The sequence below is a fragment of the Rutidosis leptorrhynchoides genome, chromosome 5, assembly GCF_046630445.1.
Source record: "Rutidosis leptorrhynchoides isolate AG116_Rl617_1_P2 chromosome 5, CSIRO_AGI_Rlap_v1, whole genome shotgun sequence".
Classification (NCBI taxonomy): domain Eukaryota; kingdom Viridiplantae; phylum Streptophyta; class Magnoliopsida; order Asterales; family Asteraceae; genus Rutidosis; species Rutidosis leptorrhynchoides.
Genome location: NC_092337.1, coordinates 23,840,558 through 23,855,414, shown reverse-complemented (window position 1 = coordinate 23,855,414; position 14,857 = coordinate 23,840,558). Strand labels below are relative to the sequence as shown.

Sequence of the window (14,857 nt, the reverse complement as noted above, 5' to 3'; positions counted from 1 at the left end):
GTTAGATAGATTCCATTCACTTAGCGGTGCGCTAATCCCCCACATGTTTCCCCCTTTGCAGGTTTAGGTACTGCTAGTCGGAATGGGTATTGATGCAGAAGACATGTTTGACAACCCTACTCTGATGTGGACTTTTGTTTAAATAATGTTTTGTAATAACGTAACACTGTGGTGTAAGCTTAAACTTAATTATACGGTTTAATGTAATGACGTGACTTATATTGTGTTTCTTATTAAAGTCTTCCGCTGTGTATTAAAAAAAAATGGCCAGTGTTACAGTTATACACGAAGTGCATGAGGGTGCATGCGCTCTTCATTCAGGGCATAGATCTATCGTGTCAAAGATCATGCGTTTGGGTTATTATTGGCGTACCATGTGTGACGACCCGGAAATTTCCGACCGAATTTAAACTTAATCTTGATATGATTTCGACACGATAAGCAAAGTTACTTTAGTTGAATCTCAAAATGTTTCGAATTATTTCATGGAATCATTTGACCTTTGACTATTCCCGACGATTCACGAACAACTAATTTGTAAATAGATATATATAATATTATTTGAAATATTATTTGAAATAATATATGATTTAATTGTTGGAAATAAATATATAAAATATTATCTGTATATTTAATATTATTAATTTAATAAATAATATATAGATATGCATATAATTATATATATATATATATATATATATATATATATATATATATATATATATATATATATATATATATATATATATATATATATATATATATATGTGTGTGTGTGTTATAAAAAGAAAAATTATATATTGTAGTTGTTATAATCAATGTTGATAAATAATAGTAATATATAATATTTATTATTTAAAGAGTATATATATAAATAAAGTATATAGAATATATATTTGGTGATCTCGAAATTATTTAATAAACGACGGTAACGCTCAATTGTCATTAAATAGATAGTAAACGAGTTAAAAAGGAACTTATGTGATTTTAAAATAAACGTGATCCGAAAATGGGTTTTATAAATTATAAGCTTAGTAAAAATGTATTTAGGAGTTATTATTAAATTTTAAAACTTTTTATATTTTTCTTGGGATTGGGAGTGAATAATTAATGTAATTTTTGTTTAATAGTTAATAACCGAATTTTATACCATAATGACCAAAATAAATATATATAGATAATTTAAAATTTTGAAATTATTCTGTGGACTTTTATTCGCCACTGAATAACAATGGTGTACGAAATACTATTACTATTAAGAGTGTCGGCAGAGATAATTGGTTTTAATAAAGTGGTACACGTTTTTAAAATCTTAAAATCTAAATATCTTTCATTTATATTACAATTTAAAAGTTGAATTCAATATATGTACTGTGTCTACTTCTCCACCATCCAATTATTCTATATAAACATACATATACTAAACCATTAATCAAACCCAAGGACCATCTTCCATCACCACTAAACCGCTTCCATCATCGACCAATGGCCACCACCTCCAAGACAACTTCCATCGCCACCCATCTACTCTGCTTTAGCTCGAGACCATCACCACACCACCATCGAAACCACGCTGCTGCCTTCCTTTTTATGTTTCTGTTTTTGACCAATGATACCGACAACCATCACCAGGTCACCTCTATAGATATACGTACATACACGCGAATATAATATCTATCATCACCATCGAAATCTCATCATCTTCTATTACTTTTAGTTATTTCCATTAGTCTTCTTCTTTCTGGATATCCATCGGTTCAAACACAAAAGCAAAACAACACTATCATCGTTCATTCCTGCTACGGTTCACTTTTGTCGTGTAAAACCCATGTATGAGATATTGTTTCAGTTTTGGTTGCTAACTAAACAACCACCTGCATAATATTCTGTTTACGAACCAAAACCACCACACCAACACCATTAAACCACCACCATCATCGATCCTTCCTCCTACTCGTTCATTCTGCGGTCCAATCAATATCAAGAACCCTATCGAATCTGCTGCAATTTAATTGTTGTTTTAGGTTACTATTTTCATTCCTAAAAACACTCAAGGACATCCCATTAATTGACCAGATCACCTGCTTGAATGTCTGTTTTGTTTCTGTCCGACAACACCACTCGATTCACCATCATCGAAAACCTTTTTTTTTGTTCGTTTTCTTATTAGATGGTAAACTATTATTACTAATTGGGTGATAAGATGATACGTGATGTTAATGATGAAGCTCCATAGCAAAGATGATGATATCATAAGATAATAAGGATGGTGATGTACATGATCATGTTATGCTTATGATTAAGATATTGATGAACGATTCCCTTTTGGTTCCCAATATTTTTTTCTGCCGACATTCAACCTCCAAAATAGCCGACCAGTGGATTAATTGGACGATATATTTTTTTTTTATTTATTCTGGACTTTCAATTTGGGCTTATTAAAATGCATGTTGGGCCGAGAATTCTGTTGGGCTTCGGATTTTATGTTGGGCCGTGTCCCTAGTTAAGTAATGGGCCAAGATTTTTGCTGGTTGGACTGCAGTCGGGTTAAATAAATTAAAGGTCTTGATATAATCTGAAAAGTTGTGACAGAGGAGTGGTCTGGGAGTGTTTGAGAGGGAGCGGGAGGTTGTGGGTTCGAGCCCTGTCTGAGGCATTTTGTTTTTGGGAAAAGCTTTTGAGGTTCGTGAATCCGAGGCCAACCCTGCATTGTTCAGTTGTTCAATGTCGTCATATGTATTTTTACTACAAAACACAGTATAGTGAGTTCATTTGCTCCCTTTTAATCTTTACATTTTTGGGACTGAGAATACATGCGCTATTTTTACAACTGCTTTATTAAATGCTTTTGAAATATATTTTTGAACTGTGAATACATGAAATGCTTTTATAAATGTTTGACGAGATAGACACAAGCAAAACATTCCTCGAATGAATTATTATGTAGACAGAAGTTCTGTGGATTATTATTGAATTATGTGGACATGATAATTGCCACCAATTGATATGAATATTTTCCCCTAATTATTATTGCTTGGTAACCTAAGAATTAGAATCGGGTATGACCCTAATTCACGCGAATCCTAAAGGTAGCTACCGGGTTTAACACCCCCACCCAGAATGTTCACTAGACGGAAGGGTTAGTGGGCGTGGTGTTTAGTACTTCGAGGTTTATATATTATACAGACGAGATGTTCTGTTTTGGGGATATTATTGATGTGCATTATATGTTAAGGTCGGTTACCAAGACAAGAAATGAATGAAAAGTGAATGTTATGTATCGAGAGAATGATTTTATACACAGGTTATGTGTATGATATTTTGTACACGAGATATGTGTACGGTTACTAAGATTTATGAAAATGGTTTAGTACACGAGATAGGTGTACTGTATTTAAATCTTGTGGTCTATCAAAATGATGAATTTTATTGTTTACGATAAACTTATGAACTCACGAACCTTTTGGTTGACACTTTAAAGCATGTTTATTCTCAGGTATGAAAGAAATCTTCCGCTGTACATTTGCTCATTTTAGAGATATTACTTGGAGTCATTTCATGACATATTTCAAAAGATGTTGCATTCGAGTCGTTGAGTTCATCATGATTATTATTAAGTCAATTATAGTGGGATATATATTATGAAATGGTATGCATGCCGTCAACTTTCAATGTAATGAAAGTTTGTCTTTTAAAAACGAATGCAATGTTTGTAAAATGTATCATATAGAGGTCAAGTACCTCACGATGTAACCAAATGTAATATATTCGTCCAGATGGATTAGGAAGGGTCGTTATAGGTGGTATCAGAGCAGTGGTCTTAGCGAACCAGGTCTTGCATTAGTGTGTCTAACTGATAGTTGTTTAGATGCATTAGTGGGTCTGGACTTCAACCGTGTCTGCATGTCAAAATTTTTGCTTATCATTTCGTGTCGAAAATTACCTGCTTATCATTCTTAGGGAATCATTTGCTTATCATTCTTAGTTTAGACACATCTTAATGCATTGACTGCATGAATAGTGTATAGACAAAATTCATATCTTAGCGTATCTGTTACTGTAAACTTTGCCTGACATATTTCGTAAATACCTCCATATTCTACGAAATCTTTTATTCGATATATATAGATATTCTATGTAAATAGAATACCATCCGATAGCCGAAAATCATTTCATACCGAAAAACCCTTTACTCAATCGTACGAAATGGAACTCGCCACTAGTTCAAGTTCTTCGGATTCCGACAGCTATTCCGACATGGATGTTCACCTAAGCCCGAAAGCAGTATAACCGGAATAGATCAACAAATCAGTCGTCACCAATTTTGGATGAATTTGGGATGGGTTCGTAGCCTACTTAACCATTGGAGACAAGAAGAAGGTGATCCCTTTCATCCCGCACATTCCCCTCTTGGCGAAGAACCTGAAGCACTTACCGGCGAACCTGTTCGTAATACTATTTTCTCTCTCATTTCCAGGGTATCTTGGCATGACTATATATTATCTCAAATTCTAGATCTTATTCATCCGCTCTTCTGAACCGACAATCATCCCGGTGTAATAGAAGAAGTCAACGAGCTTCGCGCTTGGGTAGTGACTTTGGAGAATATGGTGCAAAGATTACAAGCACCAGCGGCAACACCGGCAATAATAGTATCACCATCAGCAGCACCAGCAGCATAACCAGTACCACCAACAACCCAAGCTTCAACATCACATGCCTCAACATCTCATTCTATGTCTCGAGTATAATCATCGTTCTACATGACGTTCTACATCTTCGTTCTTCATGATGATTATGTAACCTCTAATGTTTTAGAGATTATGTATTCTAGATATAACGGTAAACCAGATGAGTTTAATATCATGTTAACTCATTAAATCCAAAATTACATCTGAAGAAAATATATATGTATATATGTTTTCATAAAGATTGTAATTAAAAATTCTTTCGTACAAACTGTTAATGGTGAAAATATTTTAACGGGTAGGTAATACCCGATGAATATTTAGATTTCACATTAATAAAGTTACACTTTACATTCTCCGAAGCTGATTCAACAGTCATTTACTATCCTGCTTACAATCACCGATATACGTATCCGTTCACCGCAGAATAACCATTTTCATTCAACTTTATATTTGGATTTTGACTTATCAGAATCCAACAAGTGACATAATGAAGAAAAACATTTGACAAAATAAAATTTGTTAGAAACAGACAAATTAACTATGAGAAATTTTGTTAAGAATCCACGCTAACTGTTCCTAGCTAACTGATTACATTTTATTTATCGCAATTTAATTATCGCAATTTATATTCTCGCAATTTTATTTATCGTTGTAGTGACCCGAACTTTTTCGAACCTTTCTATGATTATATGTTTAATGAAAACTATATTTACATGATTAAATGTTTCCAACATGTTAAGCAATCAAACTTGTTAAGACTTGGTTAATTGAAACGGAAATTTTGTAAACGTCTGATTACCCAGTTTTACCAATGATTCACGAACGCTATAAGTTGTATATGACATGATGATACATAAATGAATAAATATATATGTTTAACATGATATAATGATCATCAAGTATCTCATTAAAAATAGTAACAATAAGTTATATACTTAAAAATGATACTATTGACGTATGAAACTCGAAACGATACATATAACGATTATCATTATAACCACGTCTTACTAAATATATATGAAGCATATTAATACATTATTATATTATATATAACATGATAATTAAATATATCATTAAGTGTATTAACAATGAACTACATAAGTAAAAACAAGACTACTAACTTAAGGATTTCGAAACGAGACATATATGTAACGATTATCGTTGTAACGACATTTAAATGTATATATCATATTAAGATATATTAATATATCATAATATCATGATAATATAATAATTTAAAATCTCATTTGATATTATAAACTTTGGGTTAACAACATTTAACAAGATCGTTAACCTAAAGGTCTCAAAACAACACTTACATGTAACGACTAACGATGACTTAACGACTCAGTTAAAATGTATATACATGTAGTGTTTTAATATGTATTCATACACTTTTGAAAGACTTCAAGACACTTATCAAAATACTTCTACTTAACAAAAATGCTTCCAATTACATCCTCGTTCAGTTTCATCAACAATTCTACTCGTATGCACCCGTATTCGTACTCGTACAATACACAGCTTTTAGATGTATGTACTATTGGTATATACACTCCAATGATCAGCTCTTAGAAGCCCATGTGAGTCACCTAACACATGTGGGAACCATCATTTGGCAACTAGCATGAAATATCTCATAAAATTACAAAAATATGAGTAATCATTCATGACTTATTTACATGAAAACAAAATTACATATCCTTTATATCTAATCCATACACCAACGAACAAAAACACCTACAAACACTTTAATTCTTCAATTTTCTTCATCTAATTGATCTCTCTCAAGTTCTATCTTCAAGTTCTAAGTGTTCTTCATAAATTCCAAAAGTTCTAGTTTCATAAAATCAAGAATACTTCCAAGATTGCAAGTTTACTTCCAAGTTTTCTAAATCCATTCCAAGTAATCATTCAAGATCAAGAAACCTTTGTTACTTACAGTAGGTTATCTTTCTAATACAAGGTAATAATCATATTCAAACTTTAATTCAATTTCTATAACTATAACAATCTTATTTCAAGTGATGATCTTACTTGAACTTGTTTTCGTGTCATGATTCTGCTTCAAGAACTTCGAGCCATCCAAGGATCCATTGAAGCTAGATCCATTTTTCTCTTTTCCAGTAGGTTTATCCAAGGAACTTAAGGTAGTAATGATGTTCATAACATCATTCAATTCATACATAAAAAGCTATCATATTCGAAGTGGTAAACTAGTAAACACTAGAACATAGTTTAGTTAATTCTAAACTTGTTCGCAAATAAAGTTAATCCTTCTAACTACACTTTTAAAATCAACTATACACATGATCTATATCTATATGATATGCTAACTTAATTATTTAAAACCCGGAAACACGATAAACACCATAAAACCGGATTTACGCCATCGTAGTTACAACCGGGGGCTGTTTTGGTTTGGATAATTAAAAACTATGAAAAACTTTGATTTAAAAGCTATACTTCTGGGAAAATGATTTTTCTTATGAACATGAAACCATATCCAAAAATCATGGTTAAACTCAAAGTGAAAGTATGTTTTTCAAAACAGTCATCAAGATGTCGTTCTTTCGACGGAAATGACTACCTCTTTCAAAAACGACTTGTAACTTGTATTTCTGACTATAAACCTATACCTTTTCTGTTTAGTTTCATAAAGTCAAGTTCAATACGAAACCGTGGCCACTGGAATCACTCAAAACGGATTAGAAACGAAGAAATGACGAGTAAAACAAGATTGATAAAAACTACTCATTTTACCTACGTGAAAGTTAGTAATAAATCTATTCCAACCATAACCTAATCAACTTATATTTTATATTATGTAATCTTGAGATACCATAGACACGTATACAATGTTTCGACCTATCATGTCGACCCATCTATATATATATTGTGGAACAACCATAAACACTCTATATGTGAATGTTGGAGTTAGCCATACAGGGTTGAGGTTAATTCCAAAATATATATATAGTTTGAGTTGTGATCAATACTGAGATACGTATACACTGGGTCGTGGATTGATTCAAGATAATATTTATCGATTTATTTCTGTACATCTAACTGTGGACAACTAGTTGTTGGTTACTAACGAGGACAGCTGACTTAATAAACTTAAAACATCAAAATGTATTAAAAGTATTGTAAATATATTTTGAACATACTTTGATATATATGTATATATTGTTATAGGTTCGTGAATCAACCAGTGGCCAAGTCTTACTTCCCGACGAAGTAAAAATCTGTGAAAGTGAGTTATAGTCCCACTTTTAAAATCTAATATTTTTGGGATGAGAATACATGCAGGTTTTATAAATTATTTACAAAATAGACACAAGTACGTGAAACTACATTCTATGGTTGAATTATCGAAATCGAATATGCCCCTTTTTATTAAGTCTGGTAATCTAAGAATTAGGGAACAGACACCCTAATTGACGCGAATCCTAAAGATAGATATATTGGGCCTAACAAACCCCATCCAAAGTACCGGATGCTTTAGTACTTCGAAATTTATATCATATCCGAAGGGTGTCCCGGAATGATGGGGATATTCTTATATATGCATCTTGTTAATGTCGGTTACCATGTGTTCACCATATGAATGATTTTTATCTCTATGTATGGGATGTATATTGAAATATGAAATCTTGTGGTCTATTGTTACGATTTGATATATATAGGTTAAACCTATAACTCACCAACATTTTTGTTGACGTTTAAAGCATGTTTATTCTCAGGTGAATATTAAGAGCTTCCGCTGTTGCATACTAAAATAAGGACAAGATTTGGAGTCCATGTTTGTATGATATTATGTGAAAACTGCATTCAAGAAACATATGTCGATGTAATATATTTCTATTGTAAACCATTATGTAATGGTCGTGTGTAAACAGTATATTTTAGATTATCATTATTTGATAATCTACGTAATGCTTTTGAAACCTTTATTGATAAAATAAAGGTTATGGTTGTTTTAAAAATGAATGCAGTCTTTGAAAAACGTCTCATATAGAGGTCAAAACCTCGCAACGAAATCAATTAATATGGAACGTTTATAATCAATATGAACGGGACATTTCAATCGTCATTTAATTTCTGTTATTTATTTTATACACTTTAAATATCGGGACACGTATACAAGGTTTTGACATATCATATCGACGTATCTATATATATTATTTGGAATAACCATAGACACTCTATATGCAGTAATGCTTGAGTTAGCTATACAGGGTTGAGATTGATTCTATAATAATATATATACTTTGAGTTGTGAGCGAGTCTGAGACATGTATATAATGGGTCACGACACGTATTAATTAATTCGAATATTATATATTAAACTATATATGAATTGTTGTACTACTAATTGTGGACTACGAACTGTGGACTAATTGTAACGACCCGGAATTTTCCAACGTTTATTATTAATACTTGCGCTTTAATAAATGTATTTTTGTACATTTGCTTGTTACCGTATTTAACTTTCCATAGCCCGACTAGTCTTTGTGACACGTATACTTTTCACGAATAATATTTTTGAATATTATTTACATTCATGATTATTTATTATTAATCATTTTTAATTAACTAAGGTTATTAGTTAATTACTTGGGCTTTATTTATTTAAAATGCATACTTACTTGGACTTGGGCCTTAATTAATAGATTTGGACTTGGAAGTCCACCCTACACTCTTAATGGACTTGTAAGCCCATGTATTAAGCTAGTATTACATTAAGTTTAACTGGGATTAATTAAGCTAATGGGAAGACAAGAATGTTTTCAAGCATGCAAGATTACTTCCCCATGAACTTGGCCTTATACACTTTCCTAGCATACTACAATAACCAACACATGAAAGCAAGTTTTGACCTTTCCCTTTGTGTCCAAAACCGTAAACTTGCAAGGGTGAATGGGAGTTCTATTTTCATTTCACTTTGTTACTTATTACTTGCATTTCATTTTCCTTTACACACACTTACAAACAACACTTCATTTTCTCTCATTTCTTCTCTCAAAAACTAGTAAGTAACAAGATCATTTCTCTTCTTTTTCTCTTCCAAAAACCGTAGCCTAACATGAACATCATCATCATGATTTCTTGTTTAATTACTTGTTTGTTTATTGGTTGTTATTCAAGATCAAACTTCCTAGTTTGAATCTTCATGGATCTTGGTTACTTCCATCTCTTGTTTGATGAAGAACCAAGAACAAGAACCTAAAACTTGTTAGTTTGTGGTTCTTTACTTAAGTGTTTTCAAGATCTAGAGTTCATAAACTTGACGATCTTCTTTATGTTTATGTTTTGTAGACTTGAATTCTTAAGATCTAAACTTTGGTTTAAATCTTCTCAAGTATGAAGCAAATATGAACATAATACTTGTAGCTTTAATTTATTTCTTCATTTCATTTATTTAAAGTTGTAGTGTTGTTAATTTGGTCAAGTATTACTAGTTAATCTTGATCTCATACTTCTTGAAACTAAAGTTAACTTTGTAAGTTCAAGATGGAAGTTTAACTTTCTAGTTACAACTTCATATACTTTTGATAGATCTAAGTTTCTATAGCTTATGGTCTTCTAATTTTGTTGTAAACAAGAGCTTATGAGCTTACATACATTTTACAAGATGAAAATCTAAGTTTCATAACTTATGGTTTCATTAAAGTAAAGATCCAAGTCTTATAACTTAGGATCTAACTTAAGAACTTTAGATCTAGAATTTTGGGTCTAGGATCTTCAAGATCTAACTAAGAACTATGTTCTACAACTTAAGATCTTGATTATTTAGTTTACTTTCAAGTTTATAGCTTAATATTACTTTTATAATTCATGTATGTGTCGGATCTAAGATCTTGATGTAACTTTGGTTCATCAAACTACATACAACTCTTAAGTGAGCTGTGCTACATATCTTAGACAAACACTAGTGTTATGATGGTCAAAACTTGGTAAAGATGATGCAAACCCATCAACGAGTTGTACACTTGAAGCTACAAGCATCAAGGATGAGAACCGTGATGAGCATCAAGCACCAAGAACCCACCGGAACACCTTTAGCTACTGTTTCTGGAACTGATCAGACCACCTGGGCTACTGTAAAGTTTATTTTCAGTTTTCTCATTTCGTGTAGACGACTTTTCATTTAAGACTTGTCTTAATCCGAGTTACGGTTTAGGATCTATGGCCCTCCGAACGTCACTATGTCCTTTTAACATTGTGCTGAAAATTCTGACCTACTCGCACTTAAACCGTCTCCACGGTCAAACGAAGACGAGTTTGGTTCTGGAATTTTTACAGCAACTAAGGGACTCATATATGGAGCCATTTCCACTGGTCTCACCTCATTTTAGTTTGTATAGAGGCCGTGGTGACTGATCGAAGTCAGCCTTTGTTTTAAACTCTTTTCTTGAATGAAACCTACTTTATACTTTTTGCTTGATGATGAATGATAATGATACTTAAGACCTAATTTACATACTTATAAACCTATTGGGATGATTTACCGACTTAGTAACTTTTGACTTAGGTTGAGGACTTTCCGGACCTACATACTTGCTTACCTTCCCGAACCAACTTTACTACTACTTTACCACTGTGAGTTATAGCATCCCTTCTTATTTTAACTATTTTAGGACTGAGAATTACATGCGCATTTTACATTTTACATACTAGGCACGAGTACTTAAACTTTGTATATGTTTGGGTTATACAACGGCATAAACTTTCCCGTTAGCTCGATAACGTTTAGTCATTGGTCTTTGAACCGGTGAACATGAATCTTAGATATGGATCCATAGGGTTTGACATCCCCACTCGGGCTAGTAGCGCTAGCATTTAACGGGTGTTTAATACTTCGTAAACATATGCACTCGCCAAGTGTACTTTTAGGGGGTGATAAACATTAAGTTAGTTACCAAGTGCCCACGGTTAAACATATACTTTATCATACTGTTTTGAAACGCTGTTTGCAGCACTGAAATCTCGTGGCCTACCTTACATTACTGTTATACTTAAACTATAGCTCACCAACCTTTGTGTTGACGTTTTTAAGTATGTTTTTCTCAGGTGCTTAAGGTTGCTTGCTTCCGCTGTTGTACTAGTCATGCCTTGTAGACTTCCGCTGCCTTTGATAGAGATGTCACCGCATGAAACATTTTATCTTGCATTCAAACTTTATTACTTTTGAACAATGATTTGTAACGACCTAAGGGTCACGTACTATTATTACTTGCTTCCGTTCATAGAAGCATAATTTTGGTTGTAAAACATTTGACGTTGGTTATGATGTCACCTTTTATCATGAATGCAAACTTGTTTTGAAAACGCATATAGTGTTTGACCTTGTAATGATCCTGTTGTTGATGGTCCGTACATGTTGATTTAGTATGGGGCGTCACACTAATGACATTGAACAATTAAAATGAATTAAAATATTGATTATAACATATGAAACTAAACATCTCTTCAAGTTTGCCACTTGATTTCATCTTAAACCTCGTTTGTATCTTGACGATTACAATTTGCGTTCAAACCTTTCATGATTCTGGAAAACACCTCAATCGAGAAGATGAACCAACCGCACTTCATCTACGGAAGAAAATATTGATGCATATAGTTATGCACCTAAAAAAAACTCTCGGAAACTGAGTAAACGTTTAACACGTAACTGTGCAAATTCCTTTGGCGTTGTTATTACCGAAAATAACTTTACAGTCCTTTTCCAAAATAGCCAATTTTGTCACAGCTCCAGCAAATCAACTTCAAGTTTTCATTCGAATAAGCCTTACTATAACAATTTCCCCTTAGTCATCGTTACGGGGAACCATTTATATTCCACCATATTAGCAGTAAACTTACCAGCAACTTCATTACTTATTGACTTAAGTCTCTCCGAAGAACCATTATATTTGTTCATTAAAAATCTGCCTTCAAAGAATCCAAATAATTCAGTATCTGCTGAAGTCATTAACGAATACCTTGCTCCTGACTCAACATTTTTACGGACAAATCATCATCATCATCCATCGATATTAGAAATCCTAAGATATCATTATAACTTTCATTATAAATACCCTCGATATTTCTGAAGATATTTTCATAACAATTTTTATCTGAAATCATTTATCTCTTCACGCTATCTATATTACAACATAAAGGAAACTGTTTAGTTTCTATATTCTTAAACCTTCAAGTTTAAATTATGAATGTTTTTGAAGTAGTGTTGGGAACTAAAGCATGGATTAGTATAATATAATGACACTTGATCAACGTGATTATATTACAATAAGTCATGCTGAGTTTCTAATGGAACGTGATGATTCACAGACCATAATGTCATCATGTGCCATGTTACACGACTCTTACATTCTATCCAATCTATAAACATATCAAGAACATATTTCTTGATAGTTCTATATTTTATCTTGTATTCTGGTAATTTGACAAATCAAGATCGTGTCATTACAATTCTCTCTTAGGACATTAGACATGTTCATTCGAAACTTCATACTTACGAATTCTGGACCGTTACTCGCTTTACTAGAGGTTGAGAGGATAATAAATAGGCAAAGAGCTCCAAAATATAAGAGAAAATATAAATTCCAATATCAACACGGAGATTACAAACTGTGGATATTAATACGAAGAGCAATATAAAGGCACGGTAGAAATAAGAATAGTATCACCCCAAGGTAATAGTAGAAGTAAACAGATTTTCCTAGTGGAAGATTGAAAAGAAGGATGACAGAAATGATAATTAGGAAAATATCAAGGATTAGAACTGGATTAAGCATTTTCACAATCTTTTAGATGTATGAACTAAGAAAGAAAGTATAGAAATGGTGAAAATAATGGAACGGAAAAAGTTTAATTTATAATGGAAATATCAGACAGAGAAATCAAGGCAGATCACCGTATTTAATTATAGAGATCTTAATTTTCTTATTCACTGAAGAATCAAATCTTTTAGATTTCTAAGATTTCTTTAAATCCCTTGAATTCCGGAATTTCAACCCTGACTATGTCAGGAGTAAAGAAGAATTTCATATTCCTCAGTTCACTATTTTGTGATAGTTTCACTCGTACTCTTTACACAATCGAACTGTTTTATCTATAACAATCAATAGTGATAAAACTCTATTTATCAACTCAGATTCGTCATGAAAACATATTTATTGTTAGCCATGACGATTCCGATCAAATTTCAGGACGAAATTTCTTTAACGGGTAGGTACTGTGACGACCCGGAAATTTCCGACCAAATTTAAACTTAATCTTTATATGATTTCGACACGATAAGCAAAGTTACTTTAGTTGGATCTCAAAATGTTTTGAATTATTTCATGGAATCATTTGACCTTTGACTATTCCCGACGATTCACGAACAACTAATTTGTAAATAGATATATATAATATTATTTGAAATATTATTTGAAATAATATATGATTTAATTGTTGGAAATAAATATATAAAATAATATCAGTATATTTAATATTATTAATTTAATATATAATATATAGATATGCATATAATTAAATATACATATATATATATATATATATATATATATATATATATATTATAAAAAGAAAAATTATATATTGTAATGGTTATAATCAATGTTGAAAAATAATAATAATATATAATAATTATTATTTAAAAAGTATATACATATAAATAAAGTATATAGAATATATATTTGGTGATCTCAAAATTATTTAATAAACGACGGTAACGCTCAATTGTCATTCGATAGATAGTAAACGAGTTAAAAAGGAACTTATGTGATTTTAAAATAAACGGTGATCCGAAAATGGGTTTTATAAATTATAAGCTTAGTAAAAATGTATTTAGGAGTTATTATTAAATTTTAAAACTTTTTATATTTTTCTTGGGATTGGGAGTGAATAATTAATGTAATTTTTGTTTAATAGTTAATAACCGAATTTTATACCATAATGACCAAAATAAATATATATATAGATAATTTAAAATTTTGAAATTATTCTGTGGACTTTTATCCACCACTGAATAACAACGGTGTACGAAATACTATTGCTATTAAGAGTGTCGGCAGAGATAATTGGTTTTAATAAAGTGGTACACGTTTTTAAAATCTTAAAATCTAAATATCTTTCATTTATATTACTATTTA

The 14,857-nt window shown here is 31.7% G+C and overlaps 1 pseudogene; it reads right to left on the bottom strand.

Moving 5' to 3' along the window:
• LOC139848458 (putative disease resistance RPP13-like protein 1) overlaps window positions 1-14,857 on the bottom strand; it is a 55,868-nt pseudogene that overhangs the window by 23,562 nt on the left and 17,449 nt on the right.